Raw genomic sequence first — 13,257 nt, 5'->3', positions numbered from 1 at the left:
ATATTGTTATTGAAAATTAGAATGTTTATTTCTTTTGCATGCGGATGTGTGAAGACTCGTTCAATTGATGACCATGACACATGTTTGTTGGAAAAGAAATCGGCCACAGCCCAAATTTATTAACAAATAACAAAACTTTGAAGTTGGACGAGCATAACAGAGCACATCCTGGCCCCTCTATAGGCAGCGAACCGCTGAACCTGGTTATAGGGCAGCCCCAGCTGACCCCTTAGGCCCTTCGGAACAGAACCCCTGTCTGGCACATACCCCCCAAGGGAACTACAGAACAGGAAGTTATTAGTGCCACATGGCTACGGATTTCAAACCCAATTTGTGACAACCCTCCCTGCTGGGCAGCGAGCTCTCAGCGCGGCCCCAAGGCTTGCCTTCAAGAGCTCTATCGCCACCATGGACTTCATATGGAGGCCCCCAAGGTGGGAAGGTCCGGCATGCAAGCTACTGTCTTCCCAAAATAGGATGTGCTCTTATGCCCGAACCGCCCAGTGAACTGCGACAAAACATAACATTCAACAAAACCTCCAATAACCATCCAAATTGGGAGGGAAGGGAGGGCCTTCAGAAGCTGCTGGCCTCGAAAGAGGCCGGGGCCCTGCTGACACAGCCTTTTATGGGCTGCCCAGGCCCCTGTCACGTGCCGGTACCCGGCCACATGACAGGCTCCGACCGGCAGGCAGGGGGAGGAGGCTCTCCCTCGTTCCTCCCCCGCTGCAACAGCAATGCCAGGCTGAAGCCTGGGGCGCGATTTAGTAACTGTTTCAGAATGCACTGTCCAAGGCTTTCACTGCTGAAATCAACTGCCAATTGTGAGTTCTCCAGGCTGTGTGGCCATGGTTTGGTAGTTCTTGGTCCTAACATTTTGCCCACATCTATGGCCGGCATCTTCAGAAGCATGTTACAATACAATGTGTTTCTCTGTGCCCCTGGAAAGCTTGCAGTGAAGATTTATAGTGAAGATGGAAAGAACTTTGCATAAGAAATGCACACCCAATGCTCCAAAATCAATTATACAGAGAATGGCTGACTATCCAATGGAAAAAGGGGCAAAACAGTTCAGACTTATGAGGTTTTGACTTTCTGTATTTCTCCTGTAATGCACTTGAGTACAGATGTATGCTTCCAAGGGGTTTATCTGTTCATCCAGTGTCCATTAAGTTCAAGTCGTATGTCCTAACAAGCTTAATAACAATCCACTAGTAAAGGCAGGCAGGGCAGAGATGCTAGGAGATGCAAAACTCATCTGTCTTGAAATATCAATTAAGCTTAATGTTTTGAATAAATTGACAATCTTAGAAAGATTCATTTCACTTCATGCTCATTTAAATGTTTCAGTTCTATGATCTGAACTCTTGACAAATGTAATAATAACCATTGGAGTTTGCAAATGTAATGTTGGCATTGATTCTCCCTCCCACCATACAGTAACAAGCATTCCCTATTGAATATTGTAATGGAAAGAGCTATTAAACCTTTATTCATTCACATCTTCCCTCCTTCTTACATTTTACCAATTGTCCTTTCCAAATGAAGAATGGTAACTGAAAATGAGATGGTGTCAGCATTTATTTTCCCAGCAGCAGTGGCGTAGTGGCTAAGAACAGTGGCTAAGAGCTGGTGCACTCTGATCGGGAGGAACCGGGTTTGATTCCCAGCTCTGCCACTTGAGTTGTGGAGGCTTATCTGGGGAATTCAGATTAGCCTGCGCCCTCCCACACACGCCAGCTGGGTGACCTTGGGCTAGTCACAGCTTCTCGGAGCTCTCTCAGCCCCACCCACCTCACAGGGTGTTTGTTGTGAGGGGGGAAGGGCAAGGAGATTGTAAGCCCCTTTGAGTCTCCTACAGGAGAGAAAGGGGGGATATAAATCCAAACTCTTCTTCTTCTTCTTCTTGCAACTGAATCACATGTGTGTTAATATTATCCCCTGAGTTCATCTCCTAGACTGCTTTTTAAGGTGACAGATAGTATAGCATTGAATGACTTGTGCCAGTATTTAAGCACTGGACTTTTAATAGCTTTCACAGCCAACATTCAGAACTAAAAAAAAAAGCTTTTCTATGCAAGTGGAATTAAAATGGTAAATGGCAGAGCTTTGCCCTATTTGATCAGCTGCGAGTTTTGTAGAAGAGTGTAAGTATTCAAGGTCTATGTTGATGGGTATGGAGGACATCCAGTTTATACTTGCTGATGTACATAATTCACCAAACAAGTCTGATGGGCTGGGAAAAGCCGCTTTGCAAAACTGGCTGTTCAACAATGTCTGCTATAATTTGATTTTGTTGACCAGATGGCACCTTTTTTCTTCCTATATTTCTGAGTATTATTCTACACACACCCTACTATCTATATCATCTTCCACTCAGACTTGACTCTTGAAATGTTGATTCTGTGCATCTGGAGTACATTGCCAGACACACGTATATTTTTCACTTCAGTGAACTCGGAACAAGTCGTTCTGTCTGTCTTCCCATCTCTGTGTACCATTCCTTTATACAAGGATCTTATCTGAGTGAGCTACCAAGCCTATCAATATAATCCTTGTATATGCTTTATATATACTGAAGTCAAGAAGTAAGTACACACATAATTCAGATCCAGGACTTTTATTTCCAAATGTAATTCACCTACTGTGTCAGAACAGGGAGTCTGCCCTTTTCCACAATATTCATTCCACTTTCCTTTTGAAGTTCAGCTTGCGGGAGGCTAAGAAGGTTTATAAAGTTGAAGATTCATAACATTATAAAGGATGTGTAAAAGGAGAACGCTTTCTTTGTTTCTTCTAACACTACAAATTAGAGTTACCCAGTGCTACCTCATTTGACTTCTGTTAACTCACTACCAAGTGCATCACTGAAAATAATTCTGCAGCTTCATAAATATCAGAGAAACTATGGGGATTTTTTCTTGCTTTGTCTTACAAGGACCTGTTTGTTCCATGTCATCAGTGTGGAGGAGGAGAGTATTCTACTGAGCTGCAGATATTTTTATACAGGGCGCCAGGCACTGACCTGCTGCACTGCTGCCTCCCCACACCCTCTTACCTGGGCCAGTTTGGATAGTTCTCTGCCAGTCATCCCTCCCTCTCTCTCTCACCAGTACCAGCAGACCACTCCCAGCCCAGTCTTATTTGCTCAGGGCTTATGGGGCTGAGCTGCTGGCTACAAGAAGAAGATTACTCCCCACCCCAATAAATATCAGTCAGACTTTTAAAAAAAGGACTGTCACAAAGACTCTGTTGATTTTGAAGAAGCCTAAAAGAAAGTAAAGGTAAGAAGGATTAGCTACAGCTCCTGGGTACAGTCACATGGAAAACTGCTTGGCTAGGGTTAGGTAGGGCAAAAATCAACTACCTGAGTCAACCAGATCAGGTCACCTTATAGAGTTATCCTTGCCCAAATGGATGGGCCAAAATCTGCTAGAAACAGCAGCAGTGGCCGACTGGCCTTAGCCCAGTGTAAGGTTAGGTAAAGGAATGGTAGCAATTTTGGTCCAAGATAATAGTGCCATACACTCATCAAGCAGTCAGTGGAATTCAGTATCTAAATGTCCTCAAATCCCAGGCAGTATCTAGACCTCAAATCTCTTAAAAATTTTGCCCAACCTGTCAGAAGTCAGTGCTTTTCATTAGGCAGATGGAAGTCAACACAGCTGGCACGACCTTCTTCATGTATGATCATCTTGGCAGACTGCAGTTAAGATTCTGGGAGCCACATTTTTAAAACACTTGAAGCTTCAGGATAATTTTCAAAGAGGACTCTATGTAAAGTGTGTTGCAGTACTCTATGTGGATGTTTCCAAGCCATATATGTCTGTGACCAGCTCAGTTCTGAAAGAGTTGCAGCTGGTGAACAAGAATAAGCTAGCAGAATCTGCTTCTGGGTTGCTGGGCGCTAATGAGATAGCATCTCAGAGATGACTAAGCCTTTATGTCCTGAATCTACAACCATCCTTTTTTTTATTATGGGCATGTCAGGAGCAGTATGCAGTCAGCCAATTAGCAAAAATAAGCATACATTTCAGGGAAGTCTTTGAACCATTTCAGGAAAGAGTCTTAAAACCTCTTAACACAAAACCGTGCTGTTTATGATGTATACTTTATCATGGAAAGGAGAATATTCTCTTTATAGCTATTGCCACTGCCGTTGGAAAGAGAGAGATTTCTTTTTTTAAAAGAAAAGCCCAGCTGGGAAGATTTTTGCTATTAGATAGATAAAAGAAATTTCACACAGAATGAATGAGTTTGCCATTTTGAAAACTACCTGTGCAACTACCTGTGCAGCAGGCCTGCCTGCGGACTCCTCAGAAGCAGGATGTTGATGGCAGCTCTGTATGCTTGCCGGCTTAAAAGAGGGTAATGTCTTGCCAACATCACGATCGTTCAGGACAGTGCCACTAAGTGTGCCCCTCCTTCTTGATAATTTTGGGATAAAGTATGACATGGGCTTGCTAAGCTTTGATCTTTGATTTTCAGAGTGAGCTGCTAAGGATCAAATCTACCTGAAAGTCAGATCTGCTAAACAGGTAACCCTACTCATTAATCCTCTGTGTAGGGAATGCTAGAGCATTACTCAAGAAACTGCGTATACTGGAAGGCACTCTTTATTATTACTTTTAATAAACAGAAGGTGGGTTCCTAGAAGTTAGGTATTAGCAGAGGTGGGATCCAGCAGGTTCTCACAGGTTCCCGAGAGTAGGTTACTAATTATTTGTGTGTGCCGAGAGGGGGTTACTAATTGGTGATTTTGCCACGTTATTTTTGCCTTACTTACGCCCCACCTCTCAGCAGTAGTGCGCAGAACTTGAAGCAGTCTAGCAGAAGGTGCACTGGTGTGTGTGGCAGCTTGCGCCTGTGTGTATTCATTTCCCGCCCAAGGACAGGCGCAGCGGCTGCGTCCTTGCCACAGCCCTGCCCAGGAATGCCCCGTCCACGGAATGCCCAGCCATGCCCCCGTCGTGCCCAGCCCCATTGGCACTATGCCACAGTTTGAATCCCACCACCATGGGAACCTGTTACTAAAATTTTTGGATCCCACCACTGGGTATTAGACTCGATTTTCAAGCACATCATGCAAGACTACAGGGAAATTTGTACAGTTAGAGAACTCAAAAAGTAGTTTTACCAGAATTGGCTGACTGAAGGCTGCAGGCAAGAAACTGCATATTTGACTGGTTTCATCCATGAAATACCTGCATACTAATTAGAGGAATGGAAGGTTTTCCTAATGAAATCCACATGTCCCAATCCCTGAACTTTGTCAGTCTTCCCTGCCTGGTAGTTTTCCCCTTATCTCCCACAGTGCGCAGGAGGAAGTTTCCATAAAAGATGTACCAAAGATAAGTAGCAAATTCCAGTTTGGCACCTAATAGGGCTGCCTTCTTCCAAATGGAGTTTGGTGTCCTCCAAGAATTACAACTAATCTCCAGATTACAGAGATCAGCTCCTCAGGAGAAATTGGCATCTTTGAATGGTAGACTCTATGGCATCACATCCATGATGGGTTCCCTCTCCTCTGAAATCTCCACCTTCCCCAGACTCTGCCCTCAAACCTCCAGGCACTTCCCTATCAAAACTGCCAACCCTAACACACCAATCCCAGTTTATCTGCTTCTCAACAACTTTCCAGGGAGATGATCATTGCTTTGTTGTCTTTGGTGAAACATGTCTCATTATTGTTTTAGTTAGGTTTCAGAACAATAAAATCCAACCAGATCTGACAGTCATTTGTGTTCTGAAACCTGGCTAAGACGGTAGTGGGGATTCGACTGGGGAGGTCATCCCTCAAACCTGGTTAGTTTGTGTTCTGAAACCTGGCTAAGACGGTAGTGGGAATTAGACCTTTTTTATAATCACGCAGATGTGAGGTGCTGTGCTACTCAACAAACTATGGTTTTGTGACCACACTTCACAGTTCCTGCAAACTGCAGTTACCAATCCAGATACAAACCCTAATTTGAAACTCTGGTTTGGTACCAAATAACAATTGCTGATTTGTTTGACCAGCTGTTTACAAACATCACAAATCTAACAGTTCTTTCCTTAAGAACCATCAGCACCAGCCTGGATTTGCTTGCAGCTTTGATGGTTCCCCACAGCACTGACGTAATGCTATCCAGAACAAGGCAGAATACGTGCTGACCGGCATTTGGTTCCACCAGTGACCTGCCTCTCTTGATCCACGTAAGGCATGTCTGGGGGTATGTTGATGTGTCTGTGGGATGTGTTTGATATGTGATTTTGTGTGGATTGGGCAACACCGTCTGTAGCTGAAGGTGTGGTTTTTGGTAAAGCTACCCATTCTGGGTTAGAAAACTCCTGGGGATTTGGGGGTGGAACCTGGGATGGCAAAACTTGGGGAGTTCAGTGGAAATGTGATGCCATCATGTCTCCCTTCAAAGAAATGATCTCTGTAGTCTGGAGATCAGTTATAATCTGGGAGAACTCCAGGCCCCACCTGGGGTTTGGCAACCCTAGCATGTGTGTGTGTGTATGTGTGCGTGTGTGTGTGTGTGTGTACCTGATGGAGTGTTGGGGGAATGTAATGTGCAAGTGGAGACAAAGTTTGTGATCTGTGCATGCTTTTTAGGTATTAGTAAAAAGTGCAGGTTTGTTTATGTGGCGGAATGTTCATGCGAGGTGATCTTTGTGGAATGTATATCGGGGGATGTGGTAGGATATCATGGGGGGCTAAGTTGTATGTGCACAGTATGTATGTATGTGAGGGTGATGAGGAGTGCATGGCACATGTTTGTATTTTCCCCTGAGTTGCACCCCAGTGCCACAAACTGGGAGAGAAGGGAGCTTCCTTCTCTCCCTCCTCAACTCCCGCAACAAAAGGAAGGAAGGAGGGAAGAAACCAGGGGAAAGGGAGAAAAAAGGCGGAAGGGGAGAGAAAAGGAAAACCAGCAGGAGGGGGGGAAATTGCCCACTTTCCCCTCCTTGCCACTCCCACCACTGCACAAAACAGCCTGGTTTAAAATTAAGCTTAGCTTACTTCTAGAAGTGCAGCACTGCAGCTGGGAGAAGACTTCTTCCTTGACCTTGTACTTGCCCCCAGTCTGCTGCCAGCGATTGCTCACCAGGAAGAAAAGTAAGCTTAATTTTTAAACAACAGAGACTTTCTTTCATTGGCAGCAACAGTGGGGAAAACAAGGGTTACTTTTTTCCCCTTATCTCCCACAGTGCGCAGGAGGATTCAGCAGGAAGTACAATACTACAACTCCTTTCTCCTGGGGGAGAGGGAGGGGCTTGTGGCAAAACATGCCCCCCACATGACCCAAACTTGTGCCTGGCACCTGAGCACTCTCTGTCCCACCTCATGATGCCTATGGTTACTCAAGTCCTATTTCACTTGAGCAGGAGGCTTCAATACAGGGATGAATCTCGTTCCTGCAGTGTAGCCTTAATTTATCATTCACTCCTTTTTTCTGTTCTGACTGATCTGATTGACAGTCTGATGAGATCGTACCTACGTTCCCCCTAGAAAACAGGCTAGTGTTCACAGCTGCTGGTCTCTGCCTACAGCAATGCCTGGAGGGATTAATCTTCCTATGCATTTCTAATGGTGCTCCCATCGCAGCATCCAGATATCATGGTGCATCTGGGTCTCTGCATGAATCCACGTAGCATGCTGCGTGTCGATTTCCCTAATGGGTTGCGCCTCTCTTGTTTAGAACTCCATTTGTGACCTTTCTATAACACAGCCACAATTTATACTTTCTCAGTTTGATAATATCTGTCTTCTAAACCTGCTTTAGCTGCTGTTGTGCAAATGGTAGGGAGCATTATAGCTGCTAAAATGGCACCCTAATTTGAGTAATGGGGCATCATCCTGAACATTTGCACCTCTCCAAAATTACTCACACGCAGGCACCCTTTTGTGTGTGTTGTTGGGAAAAGGCCAGGGCCCGAATGGGAGTTAGTGAAGAAGCAAATGAGTTTTCTATCTGAAAATGCTCTGTGTGAAATATTCATCAATCACACTTCTGAATTTGCTGTTACTTTGATGAATTCAGGAGGAAGATTATCAGTTTTTGTCCTCACACTGATAGGTTAGGGGACAGGAATGGAGCAATGGTACACAGTGCAGCTGTTAGAACTGAATTAAGCTCAGATCCTGCCTGAAGGATGATCGTGCCCCACGCCCACTTGCCCGACTAAACAAAACCCACATCATGAGGCAAGAGACAGTGAAACAGCTAGTTGAGTCTTTAAGAACTGATGAGGTATTTATTAAGTTCATACAAAGCAACCAAGAACAGCACTTCTCTCTCTCTCTCTCTCTCTCTCTCTCTCTCACACACACACACACACACACACACACACACACACACACACACACATTCTCTCTCACTCACTCACTCTGTATGACACCATCATACTTATCTAGCTGCTTAATGGAGACTGTTCAAATAGGAGAGCCAAAGTTATGTTGAAGAATCTTTTGCCTTTTCGCTCTGCCTCTCGATCTGTTGTACTCCAGACTGCCAGAATCACTTGTGATCCAGTTTTACCTTCCTAACTTCTCAGGCAATGGAGTAGAGTCGGTTCTATCCAGAGTTCAAAGTGAGTGTTGCTGAGTTGACCTCTTTGGGGAACTGCCACCCACTTGCCACAGACTGTCATCTTCACTTCAGAAACCTGGTTTTTTCCCCCTCTTCTTCTTGCAGCTTTCCCTTTATCTTGAGGGTTCCTGCTTATCTGTTGAAATCATGACTTTGGGGCTGGAGAAAGATCTTTTGTTTTCTTGCCACAGAGTTTTCCAACCCTTGCAGCGTGAAGCTATTTATAGTTATGGACAACAGCAAACAATGAACAAACCTTCTTTGTGGTTTTTCACCAGTATGCTGAAGGAGAAATCTTCGAGGTCCTCTTTGGGCAGCCTCCAAGGCCTTACATTCTGCTGCTCAAAAACAGAAGAAGACAATAAATGTATTAATATCACCCTTGGCTTCTCTTTGGATATGTTTCTAAACCATGATGTGGCCCAAATACTTTACATACTAAAACAAAGAATTCTGGATGTTGAAAAACAAACTTTGCTAGCCCACTCCATTGGTCCTTGTTCTCCACTGATCTATGGGATATCCCAGTCATTCTCAGGAGCCTTGCCAGATTATTTCTCTAACCTCACATTCCCTGTTTTACGATGTGCTTTTATGCAGGCCCGTTTCAATATTCTCCCCACTGGAATAACATGTGGAAGATACCTTCATATTCCGCCACTGAAAAGGACCTGTCCATGTTCCTCAATCACAATGGAAATGACAACACATTCTATTGTATTGTCCCCGTCACACTGATTTACGTAAACAATTTATTGAGCCGTATATAAACTCAAAACCTGCTCTTTCTGACAGGGTTAAGACTCAGATACTCCTCAACGATCGTTATTCTAAACGGACCGAGGATATGGCAAAGTTTCTTGCTTTGGCCCTGAACAAAACTTGGTTAATCTGATTAGGTTTTATTTTGTTTTCCTCCCCTTTTAATATTGTTTTAATTTATTCATTTATTTATTTTAAATTATGCCTAATAAAGGTTATTGAATTGAATTGAATTACTATCACAATGCACACGTCATGCACCTACCAGCTGAAAGTGCCTGAAAAATTATGATTCTCAAAATTATGATTCTGGCTCCCATGTAGAACATAAGTTCTCAGCTACCCTTAAGTGCCCACTGTCTGTTTCTCTCTTAAAGTCCATAGGAAATCTCAAATGCACATTCCAGAGTTATATCCTGTAGCTATATATATAATCAGAGATGTAACTACTATGCCACAAAATATTTAGTTATAACTTTGAGAGCAATAAGAAATTTGCTTAATGAAAGTTGTGTAATGACTATTATGACTGACATGATTGTGAGCCTCAGTTTTCTACAGCCATTACATTATTTTCAAACTACTAACTTTACATTTGCACTCTGTTGAGTTTGTTTTACCTCATTCTTGCCTTCATTTTCTAATACCGCTACTGATGGGTTCCATAAGAAGTCCAGGAAGCCCTTCTTTCAGGCATTAAGCATATTCTTCCACTGATCCCAAAACACAGAAAAGCATTTCAGGACAGTGGTTGTCCCCAGCAGTCTGCATGGAGTATATCCAGAGAAATCTGTGGAAGATGCCTAGCCTCAGTAGCTGGATTTTGGCATTTGCCACAGATAGATGCCTGTTTTTGTTTCTTTGTGATATGCTGTCATTGCATTCCTTTTGTTTGGCCTATTTTATTATAGCAGAGGTCATAGCTTAGAGGATGAGCACAGGATGGTACCAGCCAGAGCATACAATGCTGATCAAGCTGAACCAATGGCTCTGGCCCCAGCCTGGTGGAATACCTTGCCTCCATCAGTCCGGGCCCTGCGGGATCTTGGCGAGTTCCGCAGGGCCTGTAAGACAGAATTATTCCACCGGGCCTTTGGTGAGGCCGGCCGCGGTTTTACTGCCCCCCACTGAAATGCTGCCGAATTTCCATCGTTGTCATCTTGGTTAGGCCTGCTATGATTCCATCTGGGCCCACCTGCTCCCTCCCTTCCTTCTTTTCATTTTTCTCTTGCTTTTAGCCTTAGGAACGGGCGCCTGTTTGAACTGTTTTATACTGTTTTGTATTGTTGAATAGCTTGGATCGTTCTAAAATTATTTTTAAATTATTTGTAACTGCTGCCGGAGTTTTAATGTTTAAGTTATGCTGTTGAGTTGCTGTTAATAACAGCCATGTTGTTGAGCCGCCTCGAGCCCTCCGGGGAAGAGGCGGCCTATATAAATCTAAAATATAAATAAATAAATAAATAAAATTCAGATTAAGGCAGCTACATGTGTTTATAGGTCCACTTTTGTCATGGGCACCCCAAATTTACTAGTTTCTTTCATGCCATTTTTACACTGTATGTTATATGGCATTTGTACATGACTGATACAAAAATGTTTAAGATGGCATATATATATATGTGCTTTATTTATTTACAGTCTATCTTTCTTATCAAAATTTAAGGTGGATTACACAGTGTAAGACAATGCAGTCAATAGAATGTGACATTTAATAAACAGCATGATCAAACTTGGATTACAGGAATTTGAAACAAAAGCAAACAGTATTAGCTATATGTTAAACAGTGAAGAAAATGGTATTCTTAAAGTAGAAGACAATGCAGTGAGAACAGGATAATAGTTTCCAGAAACAGATAATGCACACTATACACAGTGGCCCAGTCAATGGTCTCATTCTTCATAAAAAGCACCTCCCTGCACTCTCAGCATGGTGCATGAGTATGGACAATTGTTGATTTTGCCCATTTGTAAGGCAGCATCCCCAGAAGACCCTGCATGGAGAAACAAAGGCCCCTTCCGCACATGCAAAATAATGCGTTTTCAAACTACTTTCACAATTGTTTGCAACTGGATTTTGCCATTCCGCACAGCTTCAAAGAGCACTGAAAGCAGTTTGGAAGTGCATTATTCTGCATGTGCGGAATGAGCCAAAGTGTTAATCACAGAGCATAGGAGCAGAAGCAGTTTTGCAGCTGTGAGGGTCCAAGACCATGAAATACGTTATATGTGACACAACTGAACTCAACAGTGGATGCCAATGGCCTGACTGCAGAATGGGTGTAACACACATACTCTGCATTGCTCCTGATAATAACCAAGCTGTGGCATTCGTACCAAAATTTAGTGCCAGGAAGCAGAAAATGCCAAGACAGCTATGGTCCAAGGGACCCATTCGTGTGAGGTAAAAAGGAAAATGAAGTGTATCTGGCGGGGGTTCCAAAATTTGGTGTCATTCATAAGGGAAGAGAGCACCTGCCATTTTGCTAAAAGTTTCCATGACCTTTTCTGTGATACTGAGTGCCAAAGAAAGGCTATGAGCCCACATGAGCACTCCAGCCTATGGACATTGTTAGGGAAGGCCAGTGACTCTTTCTCTGAGAGGCTAATAGTCTTAAGTGCAAATAGAAACCAGCTCTTACATCTCTCTTTATGAGGTCTTGCCTCCTGTGCAAACATAAGGCACAACTCAGCTGTTTGCTCCTTAACAGTGAAAGGACACTGCTGTTGCCGCTGCTGCAGGGGGAAATGTATTTAACTGCAAATTATAGGGCAGTTAATGAAACTGGATGATTTCAGCTGAAATAAACTGGTAAAAGGCAATTCCCGGAAAAATGTCCCTTTGGGAACATCTTAAAGAGTGGAGAGCCAGATTGCAAAGAGAGACTTTTAGGCACAGCTTGCATTCAGTGCCTGTGAGGAATCAGTAGGCTTATAGAAATTGCTAGGGATGCTGAGTTGAAAGCAAGCAAGTCCCTGAGAAAAAAATCTAAATAGATCTCCTTTCACTTGGAAGTAACATCCTTGATTTCAGTGGAAATCCGGCCATTTTGAAGTAAGAAATTTAATGTGCTGGCTGTGGCCTCATTTGAAAGATCTAGGAAATGAGAAGACAGCCACGTTGTTTTGGCATGGCTGGGAGGAATTAAGCAAAGTTTTTCTGTGTATCTTCAGACTGGGAAAAGTCTTCCCATTACAATTTCTGCTTCCGTTGCAGCTGTCTTAGGGGGCAGAGCCCTGACATATGCATAAAGGGTGTGACAACCAGGTTTTCCAACTATTTTACTGACTTATTACTTGTGTTTCTTACAGCCACCCTGCCACATATCAGTCTAGCAAGGTGATGCTTCTGCATCCCATGAAAAATGTCATTTGCTAATTTTGTACAGGTCAGGTGGATATTAAAAGTAGGGATCTATGAATATACTCATTTCTATTTGGTTTGGTTTTCTGATGCTATCAGTGGCCATTTATGCATATACTACTTGGCCTGCAGTTGTTTGCTTCACAGTGGGATTTCCCTGCAGTATTTTGTTTGCACAGGGATTCTTCTCATGTGAAGTAGCCGAGCCAGTTCGCCACGGTGCCTGCCCACTGTTTCCTCATTGTTTCCTTGCTGCCTCTTTTTCCCCTGCCATTACTTCAATAGACCATGCCAATGTCATGTCAATCTCACAGGATCTATTGCTCCAGCAGTAGAGTCTGAGGTTAGGGCAGATGTCAGGCAAAGGTGTGGTCAGACAGTCCAAGGTCAGGGCAGTCCAGTTCAAGAAGGCAGACTAGAAACAGAGAAACGGAGCAGGGAATCAGGTGTGTGGAGCTTCCCAGTGAAACACACTCATTGAACCCAGGCAGAGCCAAGCCCAAAACAAGGCTTAGATAAAATGACCAGGATCCTGCAAAGACTCAGTCCTCC

The 13,257-nt window shown here is 43.6% G+C and overlaps 1 long non-coding RNA gene across 1 annotated transcript; it reads right to left on the bottom strand.

The window, feature by feature from the left end:
• Positions 1-8,668: 8,668 nt before the first annotated feature.
• Positions 8,669-10,154, bottom strand: LOC125440308. The gene is made up of 2 exons (XR_007245665.1): positions 9,962-10,154; positions 8,669-8,917 (listed from the first exon to the last, which is right to left on the bottom strand). It is a non-coding gene; the product is annotated as an uncharacterized LOC125440308 (long non-coding RNA).
• Between the last annotated feature and the right edge of the window lie 3,103 nt (positions 10,155-13,257).

Source organism: Sphaerodactylus townsendi, linkage group LG10 (assembly GCF_021028975.2).
Source record: "Sphaerodactylus townsendi isolate TG3544 linkage group LG10, MPM_Stown_v2.3, whole genome shotgun sequence".
Taxonomy (NCBI): domain Eukaryota; kingdom Metazoa; phylum Chordata; class Lepidosauria; order Squamata; family Sphaerodactylidae; genus Sphaerodactylus; species Sphaerodactylus townsendi.
The sequence above is the reverse complement of the archived record's forward strand: the minus strand, read 5'-3'. Positions and strand labels throughout refer to the sequence as shown.